The 24,302-nt window shown below is 34.8% G+C and overlaps 5 non-coding genes and 1 pseudogene across 5 annotated transcripts; all 6 read left to right on the forward strand.

Moving 5' to 3' along the window:
• The first annotated feature begins 3,645 nt into the window (after positions 1–3,645).
• On the forward strand, positions 3,646–5,640 carry LOC113564779. The gene has a single exon (XR_003408302.1). It is a non-coding gene; the product is annotated as a small subunit ribosomal RNA (ribosomal RNA).
• Positions 5,641–6,489: 849 nt separating this feature from the next.
• On the forward strand, positions 6,490–6,668 carry LOC113564771. Its single transcript, XR_003408296.1, has one exon. It is a non-coding gene; the product is annotated as a 5.8S ribosomal RNA (ribosomal RNA).
• A 389-nt stretch (positions 6,669–7,057) lies between these two features.
• Positions 7,058–12,041, forward strand: LOC113564774 (annotated as a pseudogene).
• Positions 12,042–16,148: 4,107 nt separating this feature from the next.
• LOC113564778 lies at positions 16,149–18,143 on the forward strand. The gene has a single exon (XR_003408301.1). It is a non-coding gene; the product is annotated as a small subunit ribosomal RNA (ribosomal RNA).
• Positions 18,144–18,992: 849 nt separating this feature from the next.
• On the forward strand, positions 18,993–19,171 carry LOC113564776. The gene has a single exon (XR_003408299.1). It is a non-coding gene; the product is annotated as a 5.8S ribosomal RNA (ribosomal RNA).
• A 389-nt stretch (positions 19,172–19,560) lies between these two features.
• On the forward strand, positions 19,561–23,521 carry LOC113564773. Its single transcript, XR_003408298.1, has one exon. It is a non-coding gene; the product is annotated as a large subunit ribosomal RNA (ribosomal RNA).
• Positions 23,522–24,302: the final 781 nt, after the last annotated feature.

Here is a 24,302-nt window from a genome sequence, read left to right on the forward strand (position 1 = left end):
TTGTCCCTATCTAATTATAGAAATAAAGAACTTAAAGAACTCAAGCTAACGTTGCCAAAGACGCATATGATAATGTCCCTATCATATTAAAGAACTAAAAGAACTTAAGAAATCAAGTCAAGTTGCCAAATGCTTTGTCATCAAATTAGTGACGCATATGATATTGTCCCTATCTAATTATAGAAATAAAGAACTTAAAGAACTCAAGTAAAGTTGCCAAGACGCATATGATATTGTCCCTATCTAATTATAGAAATAAAGAACTTAAAGAAATCAAGTAAAGTTGCCAAGACGCATATGATATTGTCCCTATCATATTATAGATATAAAGAACTTAAAGAAATCAAGTAAAGTTGCCAAATGCTTTGTCATCAAATTAGTGACGCATATGATATTGTCCCTATCTAATTATAGAAATAAAGAACTTAAAGAACTCAAGTAAAGTTGCCAAAACGCATATGATAATGTCCCTATCATATTAAAGAACTAAAGAACTTAAAGAAATCAAGTAAAGTTGCCAAGACGCATATGATATTGTCCCTATCATATTAAAGAAATAAAGAACTTAAAGAAATCAAGTAAAGTTGCCAATACGCATATGATATTGTCCCTATCATATAAATATAGGATAAATGTATATAATTATATATAAAGAAAAATATATGAAATATCCGTATATTTATTAACTAAAGAACTTAAAGAAATCAAGTAAAGTTGCCAAGACGCATATGATAATGTCCCTATCATATTAAAGAAATAAAGAACTTAAAGAAATCAAGTAAAGTTGCCAAGACGCATATGATATTGTCCCTATCTAATTATAGAAATAAAGAACTTAAAGAAATCAAGTAAAGTTGCCAAGACGCATATGATAATGTCCCTATCATATTAAAGAACTAAAGAACTTAAAGAAATCAAGTAAAGTTGCCAAGACGCATATGATAATGTCCCTATCATATTAAAGAACTAAAGAACTTAAAGAAATCAAGTAAAGTTGCCAAGACGCATATGATATTGTCCCTATCATATTAAAGAAATAAAGAACTTAAAGAAATCAAGTAAAGTTGCCAAATGCTTTGTCATCAAATTAGTGACGCATATGATATTGTCCCTATCTAATTATAGAAATAAAGAACTTAAAGAACTCAAGTAAAGTTGCCAAGACGCATATGATAATGTCCCTATCATATTAAAGAACTAAAGAACTTAAAGAAATCAAGTAAAGTTGCCAAGACGCATATGATATTGTCCCTATCATATTAAAGAAATAAAGAACTTAAAGAAATCAAGTAAAGTTGCCAAGACGCATATGATATTGTCCCTATCATATAAATATAGGATAAATGTATATAATTATATATAAAGAAAAATATATGAAATATCCGTATATTTATTGAACAATATAAGGAAATTATATATAAAACATATGAAAAGGAATATTTATTGTATTTATAAAAGAAAAAATTCAGAAATACTCCTATATTCTCTTAGTATTATAGAGAAAACCCATATAAGTGAGAGGTATTAGTAGTGTAAACGACGCTTTGATCGACAGAGGGTTCAAAAACTACTATAGGTAGGCAGTGGTTGCCGACCTCTCGTATTGTTCAAAACTTATGTATTCATATGATTTTGACAATAATATAAGGAAATTAATTATAAAACATATGAAAAGGAATATTTATTGTATGTATAAAAGAAAAAATTCAGAAATACTCCTATATTCTCTTAGTATTATAGAGAAAACCCATATAAGTGAGAGGTATTAGTAGTGTAAACGACGCTTTGATCGACAGAGGGTTCAAAAACTACTATAGGTAGGCAGTGGTTGCCGACCTCTCGTATTGTTCAAAACTTATGTATTCATATGATTTTGACAATAATATAAGGAAATTAATTATAAAACATATGAAAATGAATATTTATTATATGTATAAAGGAAAAAAATCAGAAATACTCCTATATTCTCTTAGTATTATAGAGAAAACCCATATAAGTGAGAGGTATTAGTAGTGTAAACGACGCTCTGATCGACAGAGGGTTCAAAAACTACTATAGGTAGGCAGTGGTTGCCGACCTCTCGTATTGTTCAAAACTTATGTATTCATATGATTTTGACAATAATATAAGGAAATTAATTATAAAACATATGAAAATGAATATTTATTATATGTATAAAGGAAAAAATTCAGAAATACTCCTATATTCTCTTAGTATTATAGAGAAAACCCATATAAGTGAGAGGTATTAGTAGTGTAAACGACGCTTTGATCGACAGAGGGTTCAAAAACTACTATAGGTAGGCAGTGGTTGCCGACCTCTCGTATTGTTCAAAACTTATGTATTCATATGATTTTGACAATAATATAAGGAAATTAATTATAAAACATATGAAAATGAATATTTATTATATGTATAAAGGAAAAAAATCAGAAATACTCCTATATTCTCTTAGTATTATAGAGAAAACCCATATAAGTGAGAGGTATTAGTAGTGTAAACGACGCTCTGATCGACAGAGGGTTCAAAAACTACTATAGGTAGGCAGTGGTTGCCGACCTCTCGTATTGTTCAAAACTTATGTATTCATATGATTTTGACAATAATATAAGGAAATTAAATATAAAACATATGAAAATGAGCAATTATCATATGATTAATGGAAAAAATAATTCATTTATATATGAATAAAGGAAAATTCTCTTAATATATAAGAGAATAGCACGTGTTGGGTGGCAAACAGAATTGAAAATACCCGCTTTGAGGACAGCGGGTTCAAAAACTACTATAGGTAGGCAGTGGTTGCCGACCTCATGCATTATTCGAAATATATATTTCGGATCATGATGATTTAAATTTGGTTACTTACAAATAAAGTATATTATTATCCGTACAAATTTGTTTCTCAGTTCTTATGAACATGGGACTTGGCTCCGCGGTTAATAGGAATATACGACTTTAGATAATATCGTTGAAACAACAGTCAAGTTTCTATTATACATAGAATAACAAATCGTTTCCATATATTATCGTTAATTTTTGGAGGCAGGCAAATTTATTGTTATTTATTTAATAATATATTACCTGCCGTAAAGTTGGAAAATTATATCGTTACCGCGGTATAATATATATATTCATATTTATTACATGATGGAAAAATTACAAAATTTTTAATATAGAAATCATATGCGCTCGGTTTTACGTTATGTATTACCAGAGAGTTATATGGATAAAGATAAATTTTAAATTTATCATCAAATTGCAAATGATTTAACTCAATATTTATATTGGTTAAACAAAAATTGTACATGTGTGGATACAATAATTATGTATGTTGGAAACAAAATGATATTTTAGAATGAAATATGTATAATATAAATACAAAATTATAGAAATATATATTATTGAACTTGTTAATAATGGTGAAACAAGTATAAAAATATAATGGAATATACGAATACGAATGCTATATAAAAATGGCCGTAATCGAATTAAAAGAGATTTAAAATTTTACCCAAAGGCAAAATATTGAAGTATTTTTCAATATGATATAATAAATGGAATTATATAAAATGGAAATCTATAATATTTATATTGCTTATTTCAATTCGAAAAATATGAATGGAATATGAAGAAAGAAACATTATTCTGGTTGATCCTGCCAGTAGTTATATGCTTGTCTCAAAGATTAAGCCATGCATGTCTAAGTACACACGAATTAAAAGTGAAACCGCAAAAGGCTCATTATATCAGTTATGGTTCCTTAGATCGTTAACAGTTACTTGGATAACTGTGGTAATTCTAGAGCTAATACATGCAATTAAAACATGAACCTTATGGGACATGTGCTTTTATTAGGCTAAAACCAAGCGATCGCAAGATCGTTATATTGGTTGAACTCTAGATAACATGCAGATCGTATGGTCTTGTACCGACGACAGATCTTTCAAATGTCTGCCCTATCAACTTTTGATGGTAGTATCTAGGACTACCATGGTTGCAACGGGTAACGGGGAATCAGGGTTCGATTCCGGAGAGGGAGCCTGAGAAACGGCTACCACATCTAAGGAAGGCAGCAGGCGCGTAAATTACCCACTCCCAGCTCGGGGAGGTAGTGACGAAAAATAACAATACAGGACTCATATCCGAGGCCCTGTAATTGGAATGAGTACACTTTAAATCCTTTAACAAGGACCAATTGGAGGGCAAGTCTGGTGCCAGCAGCCGCGGTAATTCCAGCTCCAATAGCGTATATTAAAGTTGTTGCGGTTAAAACGTTCGTAGTTGAACTTGTGCTTCATACGGGTAGTACAACTTACAATTGTGGTTAGTACTATACCTTTATGTATGTAAGCGTATTACCGGTGGAGTTCTTATATGTGATTAAATACTTGTATTTTTTCATATGTTCCTCCTATTTAAAAACCTGCATTAGTGCTCTTAAACGAGTGTTATTGTGGGCCGGTACTATTACTTTGAACAAATTAGAGTGCTTAAAGCAGGCTTCAAATGCCTGAATATTCTGTGCATGGGATAATGAAATAAGACCTCTGTTCTGCTTTCATTGGTTTTCAGATCAAGAGGTAATGATTAATAGAAGCAGTTTGGGGGCATTAGTATTACGACGCGAGAGGTGAAATTCTTGGACCGTCGTAAGACTAACTTAAGCGAAAGCATTTGCCAAAGATGTTTTCATTAATCAAGAACGAAAGTTAGAGGTTCGAAGGCGATCAGATACCGCCCTAGTTCTAACCATAAACGATGCCAGCTAGCAATTGGGTGTAGCTACTTTTATGGCTCTCTCAGTCGCTTCCCGGGAAACCAAAGCTTTTGGGCTCCGGGGGAAGTATGGTTGCAAAGCTGAAACTTAAAGGAATTGACGGAAGGGCACCACCAGGAGTGGAGCCTGCGGCTTAATTTGACTCAACACGGGAAAACTTACCAGGTCCGAACATAAGTGTGTAAGACAGATTGATAGCTCTTTCTCGAATCTATGGGTGGTGGTGCATGGCCGTTCTTAGTTCGTGGAGTGATTTGTCTGGTTAATTCCGATAACGAACGAGACTCAAATATATTAAATAGATATCTTCAGGATTATGGTGCTGAAGCTTATATAGCCTTCATTCATGGTGGCAGTAAAATGTTTATTGTGTTTGAATGTGTTTATGTAAGTGGAGCCGTACCTGTTGGTTTGTCCCATTATAAGGACACTAGCTTCTTAAATGGACAAATTGCGTCTAGCAATAATGAGATTGAGCAATAACAGGTCTGTGATGCCCTTAGATGTCCTGGGCTGCACGCGCGCTACAATGAAAGTATCAACGTGTATTTCCTAGACCGAGAGGTCCGGGTAAACCGCTGAACCACTTTCATGCTTGGGATTGTGAACTGAAACTGTTCACATGAACTTGGAATTCCCAGTAAGTGTGAGTCATTAACTCGCATTGATTACGTCCCTGCCCTTTGTACACACCGCCCGTCGCTACTACCGATTGAATTATTTAGTGAGGTCTCCGGACGTGATCACTGTGACGCCTTGCGTGTTACGGTTGTTTCGCAAAAGTTGACCGAACTTGATTATTTAGAGGAAGTAAAAGTCGTAACAAGGTTTCCGTAGGTGAACCTGCGGAAGGATCATTATTGTATAAAATCCTTACCGTTAATAAAAATTTGTTATAATACAAATACATTTTGAATTTACCAAAATTACTTACCAAATTACCAAATTAAAAAATTTACCAAATTTATATTACCATATTATCAAATTTACCAGATTACGAATTTTTACAAAAGCAAAGCGCATAATATGATATGATTATAGAACGAAACGATTCAATTGAATCAAATTAAAAATATATATATAAATATATATTAAAATAAAAGTTAAAATCAAAATAAAATGAATCTGATGGGTTTTTATTTATATGAGGCTTTGGCAACCTCATAAGATTTTAACATGTTGTGTAATGGCGGGCACAACAAAAAAAAATATTATATATATGTGGCTTTGAAATGTAAAAATAAAACTTCGAATATTGGAGAGATCGAAGATATCAAATTCGAAAATGGAAATCGAATTAAAACATTAAAAATAATGGTTATCAAAATAATTTGTTAATATAAAATGGTGAACTTTGTGTGTATATGGACCATAATATACACGCGTTGCGAATATGTATTGTTCATCTTAGTTATGAGCATACGTTGGCTAATGCAACAACCTAAAATATACAATGTTGTACCTGGTACCCATCAGGTTAATGTTTTATATAAATTGCAGTATGTATCGCCCAAACATAGTTAAATATAAACCGTAAATAACCAGATTATATGATACATAATGCTTATATGAAACTAAGACATTTCGCAGCATTTATTTTAGGTATAAAAATACATTTATTGAAGGAATTGATATATGCCAGTAAAATGGTGTATTTTTAATTTCTTTCAATAAAAACAAAATTGACATTATATAAAAATGAATTATAAAACTCTAAGCGGTGGATCACTCGGCTCATGGGTCGATGAAGAACGCAGCAAACTGTGCGTCATCGTGTGAACTGCAGGACACATGAACATCGACATTTTGAACGCATATCGCAGTCCATGCTGTTATGTACTTTAATTAATTTTATAGTGCTGCTTGGACTACATATGGTTGAGGGTTGTAAGACTATGCTAATTAAGTTGTTTATAAATTTTATAAGCATATGGTATATTATTGGATAAAATAATAATATTTTTATTCATAATATTAAAAAATATATATGAAAAACATTATCTCACATTTGGATGTGAAAAACGAAGAGAAATATTTTCTTTTTCAATCAAGTAATACTGAGAAATGTCTAGCATAAAAAATTGAATTATTTTTCATCTAGAATTGTCTCTTATTAATGATTCGGAAATAGAAAAAACTTGGTTATGTTATTATTCTTCGTTGGTTCGTTTAATGGAAAACACTTTGCTACAAGAAATAATGGAAATTTTATAACGAATTTAATAAAATGTTTTTATCATTATATATAAAGAATTAATGGCAAGAAAAAGTTATATACAACCTCAACTCATATGGGACTACCCCCTGAATTTAAGCATATTAATTAGGGGAGGAAAAGAAACTAACAAGGATTTTCTTAGTAGCGGCGAGCGAAAAGAAAACAGTTCAGCACTAAGTCACTTTGTCTATATGGCAAATGTGAGATGCAGTGTATGGAGCGTCAATATTCTAGTATGAGAAATTAACGATTTAAGTCCTTCTTAAATGAGGCCATTTACCCATAGAGGGTGCCAGGCCCGTATAACGTTAATGATTACTAGATGATGTTTCCAAAGAGTCGTGTTGCTTGATAGTGCAGCACTAAGTGGGTGGTAAACTCCATCTAAAACTAAATATAACCATGAGACCGATAGTAAACAAGTACCGTGAGGGAAAGTTGAAAAGAACTCTGAATAGAGAGTTAAACAGTACGTGAAACTGCTTAGAGGTTAAGCCCGATGAACCTGAATATCCGTTATGGAAAATTCATCATTAAAATTGTAATATTTAAATAATATTATGAGGATAGTGTGCATTTTTTCCATATAAGGACATTGTAATCTATTAGCATATACCAAATTTATCATAAAATATAACTTATAGTTTATTCCAATTAAATTGCTTGCATTTTAACACAGAATAAATGTTATTAATTTGATAAAGTGCTGATAGATTAATATGATTACAGTGCGTTAATTTTTCGGAATTATATAATGGCATAATTATCATTGATTTTTGTGTTTATTATATGCACTTGTATGATTAACAATGCGAAAGATTCAGGATACCTTCGGGACCCGTCTTGAAACACGGACCAAGGAGTCTAACATATGTGCAAGTTATTGGGATATAAACCTAATAGCGTAATTAACTTGACTAATAATGGGATTAGTTTTTTAACTATTTATAGCTAATTAACACAATCCCGGGGCGTTCTATATAGTTATGTATAATGTATATTTATATTATTTATGCCTCTAACTGGAACGTACCTTGAGCATATATGCTGTGACCCGAAAGATGGTGAACTATACTTGATCAGGTTGAAGTCAGGGGAAACCCTGATGGAAGACCGAAACAGTTCTGACGTGCAAATCGATTGTCAGAATTGAGTATAGGGGCGAAAGACCAATCGAACCATCTAGTAGCTGGTTCCTTCCGAAGTTTCCCTCAGGATAGCTGGTGCATTTTAATATTATATAAAATAATCTTATCTGGTAAAGCGAATGATTAGAGGCCTTAGGGTCGAAACGATCTTAACCTATTCTCAAACTTTAAATGGGTAAGAACCTTAACTTTCTTGATATGAAGTTCAAGGTTATGATATAATGTGCCCAGTGGGCCACTTTTGGTAAGCAGAACTGGCGCTGTGGGATGAACCAAACGTAATGTTACGGTGCCCAAATTAACAACTCATGCAGATACCATGAAAGGCGTTGGTTGCTTAAAACAGCAGGACGGTGATCATGGAAGTCGAAATCCGCTAAGGAGTGTGTAACAACTCACCTGCCGAAGCAACTAGCCCTTAAAATGGATGGCGCTTAAGTTGTATACCTATACATTACCGCTAAAGTAGATGATTTATATTACTTGTGATATAAATTTTGAAACTTTAGTGAGTAGGAAGGTACAATGGTATGCGTAGAAGTGTTTGGCGTAAGCCTGCATGGAGCTGCCATTGGTACAGATCTTGGTGGTAGTAGCAAATAATCGAATGAGACCTTGGAGGACTGAAGTGGAGAAGGGTTTCGTGTGAACAGTGGTTGATCACGAGTTAGTCGGTCCTAAGTTCAAGGCGAAAGCCGAAAATTTTCAAGTAAAACAAAAATGCCAAATTATATAAACAAAGCGAAAATAATACACTTGAATAATTTTGAACGAAAGGGAATACGGTTCCAATTCCGTAACCTGTTGAGTATCCGTTTGTTATTAAATATGGGCCTCGTGCTCATCCTGGCAACAGGAACGACCATAAAGAAGCCGTCGAGAGATATCGGAAGAGTTTTCTTTTCTGTTTTATAGCCGTACTACCATGGAAGTCTTTCGCAGAGAGATATGGTAGATGGGCTAGAAGAGCATGACATATACTGTTGTGTCGATATTTTCTCCTCGGACCTTGAAAATTTATGGTGGGGACACGCAAACTTCTCAACAGGCCGTACCAATATCCGCAGCTGGTCTCCAAGGTGAAGAGTCTCTAGTCGATAGAATAATGTAGGTAAGGGAAGTCGGCAAATTAGATCCGTAACTTCGGGATAAGGATTGGCTCTGAAGATTGAGATAGTCGGGCTTGATTGGGAAACAATAACATGGTTTATGTGCTCGTTCTGGGTAAATAGAGTTTCTAGCATTTATGTTAGTTACTTGTTCCCCGGATAGTTTAGTTACGTAGCCAATTGTGGAACTTTCTTGCTAAAATTTTTAAGAATACTATTTGGGTTAAACCAATTAGTTCTTATTAATTATAACGATTATCAATTAACAATCAATTCAGAACTGGCACGGACTTGGGGAATCCGACTGTCTAATTAAAACAAAGCATTGTGATGGCCCTAGCGGGTGTTGACACAATGTGATTTCTGCCCAGTGCTCTGAATGTCAAAGTGAAGAAATTCAAGTAAGCGCGGGTCAACGGCGGGAGTAACTATGACTCTCTTAAGGTAGCCAAATGCCTCGTCATCTAATTAGTGACGCGCATGAATGGATTAACGAGATTCCTAAAGAGGACCATCCCTGACCACCAGTTCGGTTTCAGGCAAGGACATGGCGCCATCCAGCAGTGCCACCGGGTCGTCTCCAGGGTCTTCGATGCCTTCGAAAACAAGAAGTATTGCGCGGCAGTCTTCCTCGATGTGAGGCAGGCTTTCGACAGGGTGTGGCACCTCGGCCTGCTTTTTAAGCTGAAGCAACAGTTACCTACCCCATACTACATGTTCCTCAAGGCATACGTGGAAGAGAGGAGGTTTTACGTGAGGAGCAGTAACTCCAAATCACCCCAACACGTGGTGAGAGCCGGAGTACCTCAGGGCAGCGTACTCGGTCCTGTGCTGTACAACATATTCACCTCAGATATGCCAGTATCTGAAGACAATAGAATATTGACATGCACCTACGCCGACGACACAGCGCTCCTGTGTTCTGACACAACCCCTACCCTGGCAGCGCAAGGGCTGCAACACGAGCTGGACACGATACAGTCATGGCTGAAAAGGTGGAACATCACCATAAACGCTGACAAATCCACCTACGTCACGTTTACACTCAGACCAGACAACTGTCCACCCGTCCACATCAACGGCACCAACATACCGTCCAATTCGAGGGCCAAGTACCTGGGACTAACCCTGGACAAGCGTCTCACATGGAAGGACCACATAGGGGATAAAGTAAAACTCATGAGGCACAAATGCCGCTCCATGACATGGCTCCTGGGCAGACGAAGCACGCTACCGACTAGATACAAACTACTCCTCTACAAAGCCATCATAAAGCCGGCTTGGACATACGGCATCGAGCTGTGGGGCACTGCCTCCCATACAAATATCAAAAGACTACAGAGAGCAGAATGCCGCATCCTAAGATTTATCCTCAACTGTCCTTACTACGTGAGGAACACGACAATCAAAAGGGACCTCAAAATGCAAAGTGTCGCCGAGGAGTCCAGGAAAGCCAGCAGGAGGCACCTGGAGAAGCTGGAGAACCACCAAACCAACTTGCTCATGAATGGATTAACGAGATTCCTACTGTCCCTATCTACTATCTAGCGAAACCACAGCCAAGGGAACGGGCTTGGAATAATTAGCGGGGAAAGAAGACCCTTTTGAGCTTGACTCTAATCTGGCAGTGTAAGGAGACATAAGAGGTGTAGAATAAGTGGGAGATATTAGACCTCGGTTTGGTATCGTCAATGAAATACCACTACTCTTATTGTTTCCTTACTTACTTGATTAAATGGAACGTGTATCATTTCCTAGCCATTATACGGATATATTTATTATATCTTATGGTATTGGGTTTTGATGCAAGCTTCTTGATCAAAGTATCACGAGTTTGTTATATAATCGCAAACAAATTCTTTAATAAAACGATGCATTTATGTATTTTTGATTTGAAAATTTGGTATAACTCCAATTACTCAGGTATGATCCAATTCAAGGACATTGCCAGGTAGGGAGTTTGACTGGGGCGGTACATCTCTCAAATAATAACGGAGGTGTCCCAAGGCCAGCTCAGTGCGGACAGAAACCACACATAGAGCAAAAGGGCAAATGCTGACTTGATCTCGGTGTTCAGTACACACAGGGACAGCAAAAGCTCGGCCTATCGATCCTTTTGGTTTAAAGAGTTTTTAACAAGAGGTGTCAGAAAAGTTACCATAGGGATAACTGGCTTGTGGCGGCCAAGCGTTCATAGCGACGTCGCTTTTTGATCCTTCGATGTCGGCTCTTCCTATCATTGTGAAGCAAAATTCACCAAGCGTTGGATTGTTCACCCATGCAAGGGAACGTGAGCTGGGTTTAGACCGTCGTGAGACAGGTTAGTTTTACCCTACTAATGACAAAACGTTGTTGCGACAGCATTCCTGCGTAGTACGAGAGGAACCGCAGGTACGGACCAATGGCACAATACTTGTTCGAGCGAACAGTGGTATGACGCTACGTCCGTTGGATTATGCCTGAACGCCTCTAAGGTCGTATCCGTGCTGGACTGCAATGATAAATAAGGGGCAATTTGCATTGTATGGCTTCTAAACCATTTAAAGTTTATAATTTACTTTATAAACGACAATGGATGTGATGCCAATGTAATTTGTAACATAGTAAATTGGGAGGATCTTCGATCACCTGATGCCGCGCTAGTTACATATAAAAGCATTATTTAATACAATGACAAAGCCTAGAATCAATTGTAAACGACTTTTGTAACAGGCAAGGTGTTGTAAGTGGTTGAGCAGCTGCCATACTGCGATCCACTGAAGCTTATCCTTTGCTTGATGATTCGATATAAAATATATAAGTACTTTTATCATGTACTTATAATGGGTGCCCAGAGTGCCCAGAATAGTAGCCAGTAGCCAAATGCTTTGTCATCAATTTAGTGACACGCATATGAAATCAAGTAAAGTTGCCAAGACGCATATGATAATGTCCCTATCATATTAAAGAACTAAAGAACTTAAAGAAATCAAGTAAAGTTGCCAAATGCTTTGTCATCAAATTAGTGACGCATATGATATTGTCCCTATCTAATTATAGAAATAAAGAACTTAAAGAACTCAAGTAAAGTTGCCAAAACGCATATGATAATGTCCCTATCATATTAAAGAACTAAAGAACTTAAAGAAATCAAGTAAAGTTGCCAAGACTCATATGATAATGTCCCTATCATATTAAAGAACTAAAGAACTTAAAGAAATCAAGTAAAGTTGCCAAATGCTTTGTCATCAAATTAGTGACGCATATGATATTGTCCCTATCTAATTATAGAAATAAAGAACTTAAAGAACTCAAGTAAAGTTGCCAAGACGCATATGATAATGTCCCTATCATATTAAAGAACTAAAGAACTTAAAGAAATCAAGTCAAGTTGCCAAATGCTTTGTCATCAAATTAGTGACGCATATGATATTGTCCCTATCTAATTATAGAAATAAAGAACTTAAAGAACTCAAGTAAAGTTGCCAAGACGCATATGATATTGTCCCTATCTAATTATAGAAATAAAGAACTTAAAGAAATCAAGTAAAGTTGCCAAGACGCATATGATATTGTCCCTATCATATTATAGATATAAAGAACTTAAAGAAATCAAGTAAAGTTGCCAAATGCTTTGTCATCAAATTAGTGACGCATATGATATTGTCCCTATCTAATTATAGAAATAAAGAACTTAAAGAACTCAAGTAAAGTTGCCAAAACGCATATGATAATGTCCCTATCATATTAAAGAACTAAAGAACTTAAAGAAATCAAGTAAAGTTGCCAAGACGCATATGATATTGTCCCTATCATATTAAAGAAATAAAGAACTTAAAGAAATCAAGTAAAGTTGCCAATACGCATATGATATTGTCCCTATCATATAAATATAGGATAAATGTATATAATTATATATAAAGAAAAATATATGAAATATCCGTATATTTATTAACTAAAGAACTTAAAGAAATCAAGTAAAGTTGCCAAGACGCATATGATAATGTCCCTATCATATTAAAGAAATAAAGAACTTAAAGAAATCAAGTAAAGTTGCCAAGACGCATATGATATTGTCCCTATCTAATTATAGAAATAAAGAACTTAAAGAAATCAAGTAAAGTTGCCAAGACGCATATGATAATGTCCCTATCATATTAAAGAACTAAAGAACTTAAAGAAATCAAGTAAAGTTGCCAAGACGCATATGATAATGTCCCTATCATATTAAAGAACTAAAGAACTTAAAGAAATCAAGTAAAGTTGCCAAGACGCATATGATATTGTCCCTATCATATTAAAGAAATAAAGAACTTAAAGAAATCAAGTAAAGTTGCCAAATGCTTTGTCATCAAATTAGTGACGCATATGATATTGTCCCTATCTAATTATAGAAATAAAGAACTTAAAGAACTCAAGTAAAGTTGCCAAGACGCATATGATAATGTCCCTATCATATTAAAGAACTAAAGAACTTAAAGAAATCAAGTAAAGTTGCCAAGACGCATATGATATTGTCCCTATCATATTAAAGAAATAAAGAACTTAAAGAAATCAAGTAAAGTTGCCAAGACGCATATGATATTGTCCCTATCATATAAATATAGGATAAATGTATATAATTATATATAAAGAAAAATATATGAAATATCCGTATATTTATTGAACAATATAAGGAAATTATATATAAAACATATGAAAAGGAATATTTATTGTATTTATAAAAGAAAAAATTCAGAAATACTCCTATATTCTCTTAGTATTATAGAGAAAACCCATATAAGTGAGAGGTATTAGTAGTGTAAACGACGCTTTGATCGACAGAGGGTTCAAAAACTACTATAGGTAGGCAGTGGTTGCCGACCTCTCGTATTGTTCAAAACTTATGTATTCATATGATTTTGACAATAATATAAGGAAATTAATTATAAAACATATGAAAAGGAATATTTATTGTATGTATAAAAGAAAAAATTCAGAAATACTCCTATATTCTCTTAGTATTATAGAGAAAACCCATATAAGTGAGAGGTATTAGTAGTGTAAACGACGCTTTGATCGACAGAGGGTTCAAAAACTACTATAGGTAGGCAGTGGTTGCCGACCTCTCGTATTGTTCAAAACTTATGTATTCATATGATTTTGACAATAATATAAGGAAATTAATTATAAAACATATGAAAATGAATATTTATTATATGTATAAAGGAAAAAAATCAGAAATACTCCTATATTCTCTTAGTATTATAGAGAAAACCCATATAAGTGAGAGGTATTAGTAGTGTAAACGACGCTCTGATCGACAGAGGGTTCAAAAACTACTATAGGTAGGCAGTGGTTGCCGACCTCTCGTATTGTTCAAAACTTATGTATTCATATGATTTTGACAATAATATAAGGAAATTAATTATAAAACATATGAAAATGAATATTTATTATATGTATAAAGGAAAAAATTCAGAAATACTCCTATATTCTCTTAGTATTATAGAGAAAACCCATATAAGTGAGAGGTATTAGTAGTGTAAACGACGCTTTGATCGACAGAGGGTTCAAAAACTACTATAGGTAGGCAGTGGTTGCCGACCTCTCGTATTGTTCAAAACTTATGTATTCATATGATTTTGACAATAATATAAGGAAATTAATTATAAAACATATGAAAATGAATATTTATTATATGTATAAAGGAAAAAAATCAGAAATACTCCTATATTCTCTTAGTATTATAGAGAAAACCCATATAAGTGAGAGGTATTAGTAGTGTAAACGACGCTCTGATCGACAGAGGGTTCAAAAACTACTATAGGTAGGCAGTGGTTGCCGACCTCTCGTATTGTTCAAAACTTATGTATTCATATGATTTTGACAATAATATAAGGAAATTAAATATAAAACATATGAAAATGAGCAATTATCATATGATTAATGGAAAAAATAATTCATTTATATATGAATAAAGGAAAATTCTCTTAATATATAAGAGAATAGCACGTGTTGGGTGGCAAACAGAATTGAAAATACCCGCTTTGAGGACAGCGGGTTCAAAAACTACTATAGGTAGGCAGTGGTTGCCGACCTCATGCATTATTCGAAATATATATTTCGGATCATGATGATTTAAATTTGGTTACTTACAAATAAAGTATATTATTATCCGTACAAATTTGTTTCTCAGTTCTTATGAACATGGGACTTGGCTCCGCGGTTAATAGGAATATACGACTTTAGATAATATCGTTGAAACAACAGTCAAGTTTCTATTATACATAGAATAACAAATCGTTTCCATATATTATCGTTAATTTTTGGAGGCAGGCAAATTTATTGTTATTTATTTAATAATATATTACCTGCCGTAAAGTTGGAAAATTATATCGTTACCGCGGTATAATATATATATTCATATTTATTACATGATGGAAAAATTACAAAATTTTTAATATAGAAATCATATGCGCTCGGTTTTACGTTATGTATTACCAGAGAGTTATATGGATAAAGATAAATTTTAAATTTATCATCAAATTGCAAATGATTTAACTCAATATTTATATTGGTTAAACAAAAATTGTACATGTGTGGATACAATAATTATGTATGTTGGAAACAAAATGATATTTTAGAATGAAATATGTATAATATAAATACAAAATTATAGAAATATATATTATTGAACTTGTTAATAATGGTGAAACAAGTATAAAAATATAATGGAATATACGAATACGAATGCTATATAAAAATGGCCGTAATCGAATTAAAAGAGATTTAAAATTTTACCCAAAGGCAAAATATTGAAGTATTTTTCAATATGATATAATAAATGGAATTATATAAAATGGAAATCTATAATATTTATATTGCTTATTTCAATTCGAAAAATATGAATGGAATATGAAGAAAGAAACATTATTCTGGTTGATCCTGCCAGTAGTTATATGCTTGTCTCAAAGATTAAGCCATGCATGTCTAAGTACACACGAATTAAAAGTGAAACCGCAAAAGGCTCATTATATCAGTTATGGTTCCTTAGATCGTTAACAGTTACTTGGATAACTGTGGTAATTCTAGAGCTAATACATGCAATTAAAACATGAACCTTATGGGACATGTGCTTTTATTAGGCTAAAACCAAGCGATCGCAAGATCGTTATATTGGTTGAACTCTAGATAACATGCAGATCGTATGGTCTTGTACCGACGACAGATCTTTCAAATGTCTGCCCTATCAACTTTTGATGGTAGTATCTAGGACTACCATGGTTGCAACGGGTAACGGGGAATCAGGGTTCGATTCCGGAGAGGGAGCCTGAGAAACGGCTACCACATCTAAGGAAGGCAGCAGGCGCGTAAATTACCCACTCCCAGCTCGGGGAGGTAGTGACGAAAAATAACAATACAGGACTCATATCCGAGGCCCTGTAATTGGAATGAGTACACTTTAAATCCTTTAACAAGGACCAATTGGAGGGCAAGTCTGGTGCCAGCAGCCGCGGTAATTCCAGCTCCAATAGCGTATATTAAAGTTGTTGCGGTTAAAACGTTCGTAGTTGAACTTGTGCTTCATACGGGTAGTACAACTTACAATTGTGGTTAGTACTATACCTTTATGTATGTAAGCGTATTACCGGTGGAGTTCTTATATGTGATTAAATACTTGTATTTTTTCATATGTTCCTCCTATTTAAAAACCTGCATTAGTGCTCTTAAACGAGTGTTATTGTGGGCCGGTACTATTACTTTGAACAAATTAGAGTGCTTAAAGCAGGCTTCAAATGCCTGAATATTCTGTGCATGGGATAATGAAATAAGACCTCTGTTCTGCTTTCATTGGTTTTCAGATCAAGAGGTAATGATTAATAGAAGCAGTTTGGGGGCATTAGTATTACGACGCGAGAGGTGAAATTCTTGGACCGTCGTAAGACTAACTTAAGCGAAAGCATTTGCCAAAGATGTTTTCATTAATCAAGAACGAAAGTTAGAGGTTCGAAGGCGATCAGATACCGCCCTAGTTCTAACCATAAACGATGCCAGCTAGCAATTGGGTGTAGCTACTTTTATGGCTCTCTCAGTCGCTTCCCGGGAAACCAAAGCTTTTGGGCTCCGGGGGAAGTATGGTTGCAAAGCTGAAACTTAAAGGAATTGACGGAAGGGCACCACCAGGAGTGGAGCCTGCGGCTTAATTTGACTCAACACGGGAAAACTTACCAGGTCCGAACATAAGTGTGTAAGACAGATTGATAGCTCTTTCTCGAATCTATGGGTGGTGGTGCATGGCCGTTCTTAGTTCGTGGAGTGATTTGTCTGGTTAATTCCGATAACGAACGAGACTCAAATATATTAAATAGATATCTTCAGGATTATGGTGCTGAAGCTTATATAGCCTTCATTCATGGTGGCAGTAAAATGTTTATTGTGTTTGAATGTGTTTATGTAAGTGGAGCCGTACCTGTTGGTTTGTCCCATTATAAGGACACTAGCTTCTTAAATGGACAAATTGCGTCTAGCAATAATGAGATTGAGCAATAACAGGTCTGTGATGCCCTTAGATGTCCTGGGCTGCACGCGCGCTACAATGAAAGTATCAACGTGTATTTCCTAGACCGAGAGGTCCGGGTAAACCGCTGAACCACTTTCATGCTTGGGATTGTGAACTGAAACTGTTCACATGAACTTGGAATTCCCAGTAAGTGTGAGTCATTAACTCGCATTGATTACGTCCCTGCCCTTTGTACACACCGCCCGTCGCTACTACCGATTGAATTATTTAGTGAGGTCTCCGGACGTGATCACTGTGACGCCTTGCGTGTTACGGTTGTTTCGCAAAAGTTGACCGAACTTGATTATTTAGAGGAAGTAAAAGTCGTAACAAGGTTTCCGTAGGTGAACCTGCGGAAGGATCATTATTGTATAAAATCCTTACCGTTAATAAAAATTTGTTATAATACAAATACATTTTGAATTTACCAAAATTACTTACCAAATTACCAAATTAAAAAATTTACCAAATTTATATTACCATATTATCAAATTTACCAGATTACGAATTTTTACAAAAGCAAAGCGCATAATATGATATGATTATAGAACGAAACGATTCAATTGAATCAAATTAAAAATATATATATAAATATATATTAAAATAAAAGTTAAAATCAAAATAAAATGAATCTGATGGGTTTTTATTTATATGAGGCTTTGGCAACCTCATAAGATTTTAACATGTTGTGTAATGGCGGGCACAACAAAAAAAAATATTATATATATGTGGCTTTGAAATGTAAAAATAAAACTTCGAATATTGGAGAGATCGAAGATATCAAATTCGAAAATGGAAATCGAATTAAAACATTAAAAATAATGGTTATCAAAATAATTTGTTAATATAAAATGGTGAACTTTGTGTGTATATGGACCATAATATACACGCGTTGCGAATATGTATTGTTCATCTTAGTTATGAGCATACGTTGGCTAATGCAACAACCTAAAATATACAATGTTGTACCTGGTACCCATCAGGTTAATGTTTTATATAAATTGCAGTATGTATCGCCCAAACATAGTTAAATATAAACCGTAAATAACCAGATTATATGATACATAATGCTTATATGAAACTAAGACATTTCGCAGCATTTATTTTAGGTATAAAAATACATTTATTGAAGGAATTGATATATGCCAGTAAAATGGTGTATTTTTAATTTCTTTCAATAAAAACAAAATTGACATTATATAAAAATGAATTATAAAACTCTAAGCGGTGGATCACTCGGCTCATGGGTCGATGAAGAACGCAGCAAACTGTGCGTCATCGTGTGAACTGCAGGACACATGAACATCGACATTTTGAACGCATATCGCAGTCCATGCTGTTATGTACTTTAATTAATTTTATAGTGCTGCTTGGACTACATATGGTTGAGGGTTGTAAGACTATGCTAATTAAGTTGTTTATAAATTTTATAAGCATATGGTATATTATTGGATAAAATAATAATATTTTTATTCATAATATTAAAAAATATATATGAAAAACATTATCTCACATTTGGATGTGAAAAACGAAGAGAAATATTTTCTTTTTCAATCAAGTAATACTGAGAAATGTCTAGCATAAAAAATTGAATTATTTTTCATCTAGAATTGTCTCTTATTAATGATTCGGAAATAGAAAAAACTTGGTTATGTTATTATTCTTCGTTGGTTCGTTTAATGGAAAACACTTTGCTACAAGAAATAATGGAAATTTTATAACGAATTTAATAAAATGTTTTTATCATTATATATAAAGAATTAATGGCAAGAAAAAGTTATATACAACCTCAACTCATATGGGACTACCCCCTGAATTTAAGCATATTAATTAGGGGAGGAAAAGAAACTAACAAGGATTTTCTTAGTAGCGGCGAGCGAAAAGAAAACAGTTCAGCACTAAGTCACTTTGTCTATATGGCAAATGTGAGATGCAGTGTATGGAGCGTCAATATTCTAGTATGAGAAATTAACGATTTAAGTCCTTCTTAAATGAGGCCATTTACCCATAGAGGGTGCCAGGCCCGTATAACGTTAATGATTACTAGATGATGTTTCCAAAGAGTCGTGTTGCTTGATAGTGCAGCACTAAGTGGGTGGTAAACTCCATCTAAAACTAAATATAACCATGAGACCGATAGTAAACAAGTACCGTGAGGGAAAGTTGAAAAGAACTCTGAATAGAGAGTTAAACAGTACGTGAAACTGCTTAGAGGTTAAGCCCGATGAACCTGAATATCCGTTATGGAAAATTCATCATTAAAATTGTAATATTTAAATAATATTATGAGGATAGTGTGCATTTTTTCCATATAAGGACATTGTAATCTATTAGCATATACCAAATTTATCATAAAATATAACTTATAGTTTATTCCAATTAAATTGCTTGCATTTTAACACAGAATAAATGTTATTAATTTGATAAAGTGCTGATAGATTAATATGATTACAGTGCGTTAATTTTTCGGAATTATATAATGGCATAATTATCATTGATTTTTGTGTTTATTATATGCACTTGTATGATTAACAATGCGAAAGATTCAGGATACCTTCGGGACCCGTCTTGAAACACGGACCAAGGAGTCTAACATATGTGCAAGTTATTGGGATATAAACCTAATAGCGTAATTAACTTGACTAATAATGGGATTAGTTTTTTAACTATTTATAGCTAATTAACACAATCCCGGGGCGTTCTATATAGTTATGTATAATGTATATTTATATTATTTATGCCTCTAACTGGAACGTACCTTGAGCATATATGCTGTGACCCGAAAGATGGTGAACTATACTTGATCAGGTTGAAGTCAGGGGAAACCCTGATGGAAGACCGAAACAGTTCTGACGTGCAAATCGATTGTCAGAATTGAGTATAGGGGCGAAAGACCAATCGAACCATCTAGTAGCTGGTTCCTTCCGAAGTTTCCCTCAGGATAGCTGGTGCATTTTAATATTATATAAAATAATCTTATCTGGTAAAGCGAATGATTAGAGGCCTTAGGGTCGAAACGATCTTAACCTATTCTCAAACTTTAAATGGGTAAGAACCTTAACTTTCTTGATATGAAGTTCAAGGTTATGATATAATGTGCCCAGTGGGCCACTTTTGGTAAGCAGAACTGGCGCTGTGGGATGAACCAAACGTAATGTTACGGTGCCCAAATTAACAACTCATGCAGATACCATGAAAGGCGTTGGTTGCTTAAAACAGCAGGACGGTGATCATGGAAGTCGAAATCCGCTAAGGAGTGTGTAACAACTCACCTGCCGAAGCAACTAGCCCTTAAAATGGATGGCGCTTAAGTTGTATACCTATACATTACCGCTAAAGTAGATGATTTATATTACTTGTGATATAAATTTTGAAACTTTAGTGAGTAGGAAGGTACAATGGTATGCGTAGAAGTGTTTGGCGTAAGCCTGCATGGAGCTGCCATTGGTACAGATCTTGGTGGTAGTAGCAAATAATCGAATGAGACCTTGGAGGACTGAAGTGGAGAAGGGTTTCGTGTGAACAGTGGTTGATCACGAGTTAGTCGGTCCTAAGTTCAAGGCGAAAGCCGAAAATTTTCAAGTAAAACAAAAATGCCAAATTATATAAACAAAGCGAAAATAATACACTTGAATAATTTTGAACGAAAGGGAATACGGTTCCAATTCCGTAACCTGTTGAGTATCCGTTTGTTATTAAATATGGGCCTCGTGCTCATCCTGGCAACAGGAACGACCATAAAGAAGCCGTCGAGAGATATCGGAAGAGTTTTCTTTTCTGTTTTATAGCCGTACTACCATGGAAGTCTTTCGCAGAGAGATATGGTAGATGGGCTAGAAGAGCATGACATATACTGTTGTGTCGATATTTTCTCCTCGGACCTTGAAAATTTATGGTGGGGACACGCAAACTTCTCAACAGGCCGTACCAATATCCGCAGCTGGTCTCCAAGGTGAAGAGTCTCTAGTCGATAGAATAATGTAGGTAAGGGAAGTCGGCAAATTAGATCCGTAACTTCGGGATAAGGATTGGCTCTGAAGATTGAGATAGTCGGGCTTGATTGGGAAACAATAACATGGTTTATGTGCTCGTTCTGGGTAAATAGAGTTTCTAGCATTTATGTTAGTTACTTGTTCCCCGGATAGTTTAGTTACGTAGCCAATTGTGGAACTTTCTTGCTAAAATTTTTAAGAATACTATTTGGGTTAAACCAATTAGTTCTTATTAATTATAACGATTATCAATTAACAATCAATTCAGAACTGGCACGGACTTGGGGAATCCGACTGTCTAATTAAAACAAAGCATTGTGATGGCCCTAGCGGGTGTTGACACAATGTGATTTCTGCCCAGTGCTCTGAATGTCAAAGTGAAGAAATTCAAGTAAGCGCGGGTCAACGGCGGGAGTAACTATGACTCTCTTAAGGTAGCCAAATGCCTCGTCATCTAATTAGTGACGCGCATGAATGGATTAACGAGATTCCTACTGTCCCTATCTACTATCTAGCGAAACCACAGCCAAGGGAACGGGCTTGGAATAATTAGCGGGGAAAGAAGACCCTTTTGAGCTTGACTCTAATCTGGCAGTGTAAGGAGACATAAGAGGTGTAGAATAAGTGGGAGATATTAGACCTCGGTTTGGTATCGTCAATGAAATACCACTACTCTTATTGTTTCCTTACTTACTTGATTAAATGGAACGTGTATCATTTCCTAGCCATTATACGGATATATTTATTATATCTTATGGTATTGGGTTTTGATGCAAGCTTCTTGATCAAAGTATCACGAGTTTGTTATATAATCGCAAACAAATTCTTTAATAAAACGATGCATTTATGTATTTTTGATTTGAAAATTTGGTATAACTCCAATTACTCAGGTATGATCCAATTCAAGGACATTGCCAGGTAGGGAGTTTGACTGGGGCGGTACATCTCTCAAATAATAACGGAGGTGTCCCAAGGCCAGCTCAGTGCGGACAGAAACCACACATAGAGCAAAAGGGCAAATGCTGACTTGATCTCGGTGTTCAGTACACACAGGGACAGCAAAAGCTCGGCCTATCGATCCTTTTGGTTTAAAGAGTTTTTAACAAGAGGTGTCAGAAAAGTTACCATAGGGATAACTGGCTTGTGGCGGCCAAGCGTTCATAGCGACGTCGCTTTTTGATCCTTCGATGTCGGCTCTTCCTATCATTGTGAAGCAAAATTCACCAAGCGTTGGATTGTTCACCCATGCAAGGGAACGTGAGCTGGGTTTAGACCGTCGTGAGACAGGTTAGTTTTACCCTACTAATGACAAAACGTTGTTGCGACAGCATTCCTGCGTAGTACGAGAGGAACCGCAGGTACGGACCAATGGCACAATACTTGTTCGAGCGAACAGTGGTATGACGCTACGTCCGTTGGATTATGCCTGAACGCCTCTAAGGTCGTATCCGTGCTGGACTGCAATGATAAATAAGGGGCAATTTGCATTGTATGGCTTCTAAACCATTTAAAGTTTATAATTTACTTTATAAACGACAATGGATGTGATGCCAATGTAATTTGTAACATAGTAAATTGGGAGGATCTTCGATCACCTGATGCCGCGCTAGTTACATATAAAAGCATTATTTAATACAATGACAAAGCCTAGAATCAATTGTAAACGACTTTTGTAACAGGCAAGGTGTTGTAAGTGGTTGAGCAGCTGCCATACTGCGATCCACTGAAGCTTATCCTTTGCTTGATGATTCGATATAAAATATATAAGTACTTTTATCATGTACTTATAATGGGTGCCCAGAGTGCCCAGAATAGTAGCCAGTAGCCAAATGCTTTGTCATCAATTTAGTGACACGCATATGAAATCAAGTAAAGTTGCCAAGACGCATATGATAATGTCCCTATCATATTAAAGAACTAAAGAACTTAAAGAAATCAAGTAAAGTTGCCAAATGCTTTGTCATCAAATTAGTGACGCATATGATATTGTCCCTATCTAATTATAGAAATAAAGAACTTAAAGAACTCAAGTAAAGTTGCCAAAACGCATATGATAATGTCCCTATCATATTAAAGAACTAAAGAACTTAAAGAAATCAAGTAAAGTTGCCAAGACTCATATGATAATGTCCCTATCATATTAAAGAACTAAAGAACTTAAAGAAATCAAGTAAAGTTGCCAAATGCTTTGTCATCAAATTAGTGACGCATATGATATTGTCCCTATCTAATTATAGAAATAAAGAACTTAAAGAACTCAAGTAAAGTTGCCAAGACGCATATGATAATGTCCCTATCATATTAAAGAACTAAAGAACTTAAAGAAATCAAGTCAAGTTGCCAAATGCTTTGTCATCAAATTAGTGACGCATATGATATTGTCCCTATCTAATTATAGAAATAAAGAACTTAAAGAACTCAAGTAAAGTTGCCAAGACGCATATGATATTGTCCCTATCTAATTATAGAAATAAAGAACTTAAAGAAATCAAGTAAAGTTGCCAAGACGCATATGATATTGTCCCTATCATATT

Source organism: Drosophila erecta, unplaced genomic scaffold (assembly GCF_003286155.1).
Source record: "Drosophila erecta strain 14021-0224.00,06,07 unplaced genomic scaffold, DereRS2 tig00000646-arrow-arrow-pilon, whole genome shotgun sequence".
NCBI lineage: Eukaryota > Metazoa > Arthropoda > Insecta > Diptera > Drosophilidae > Drosophila > Drosophila erecta.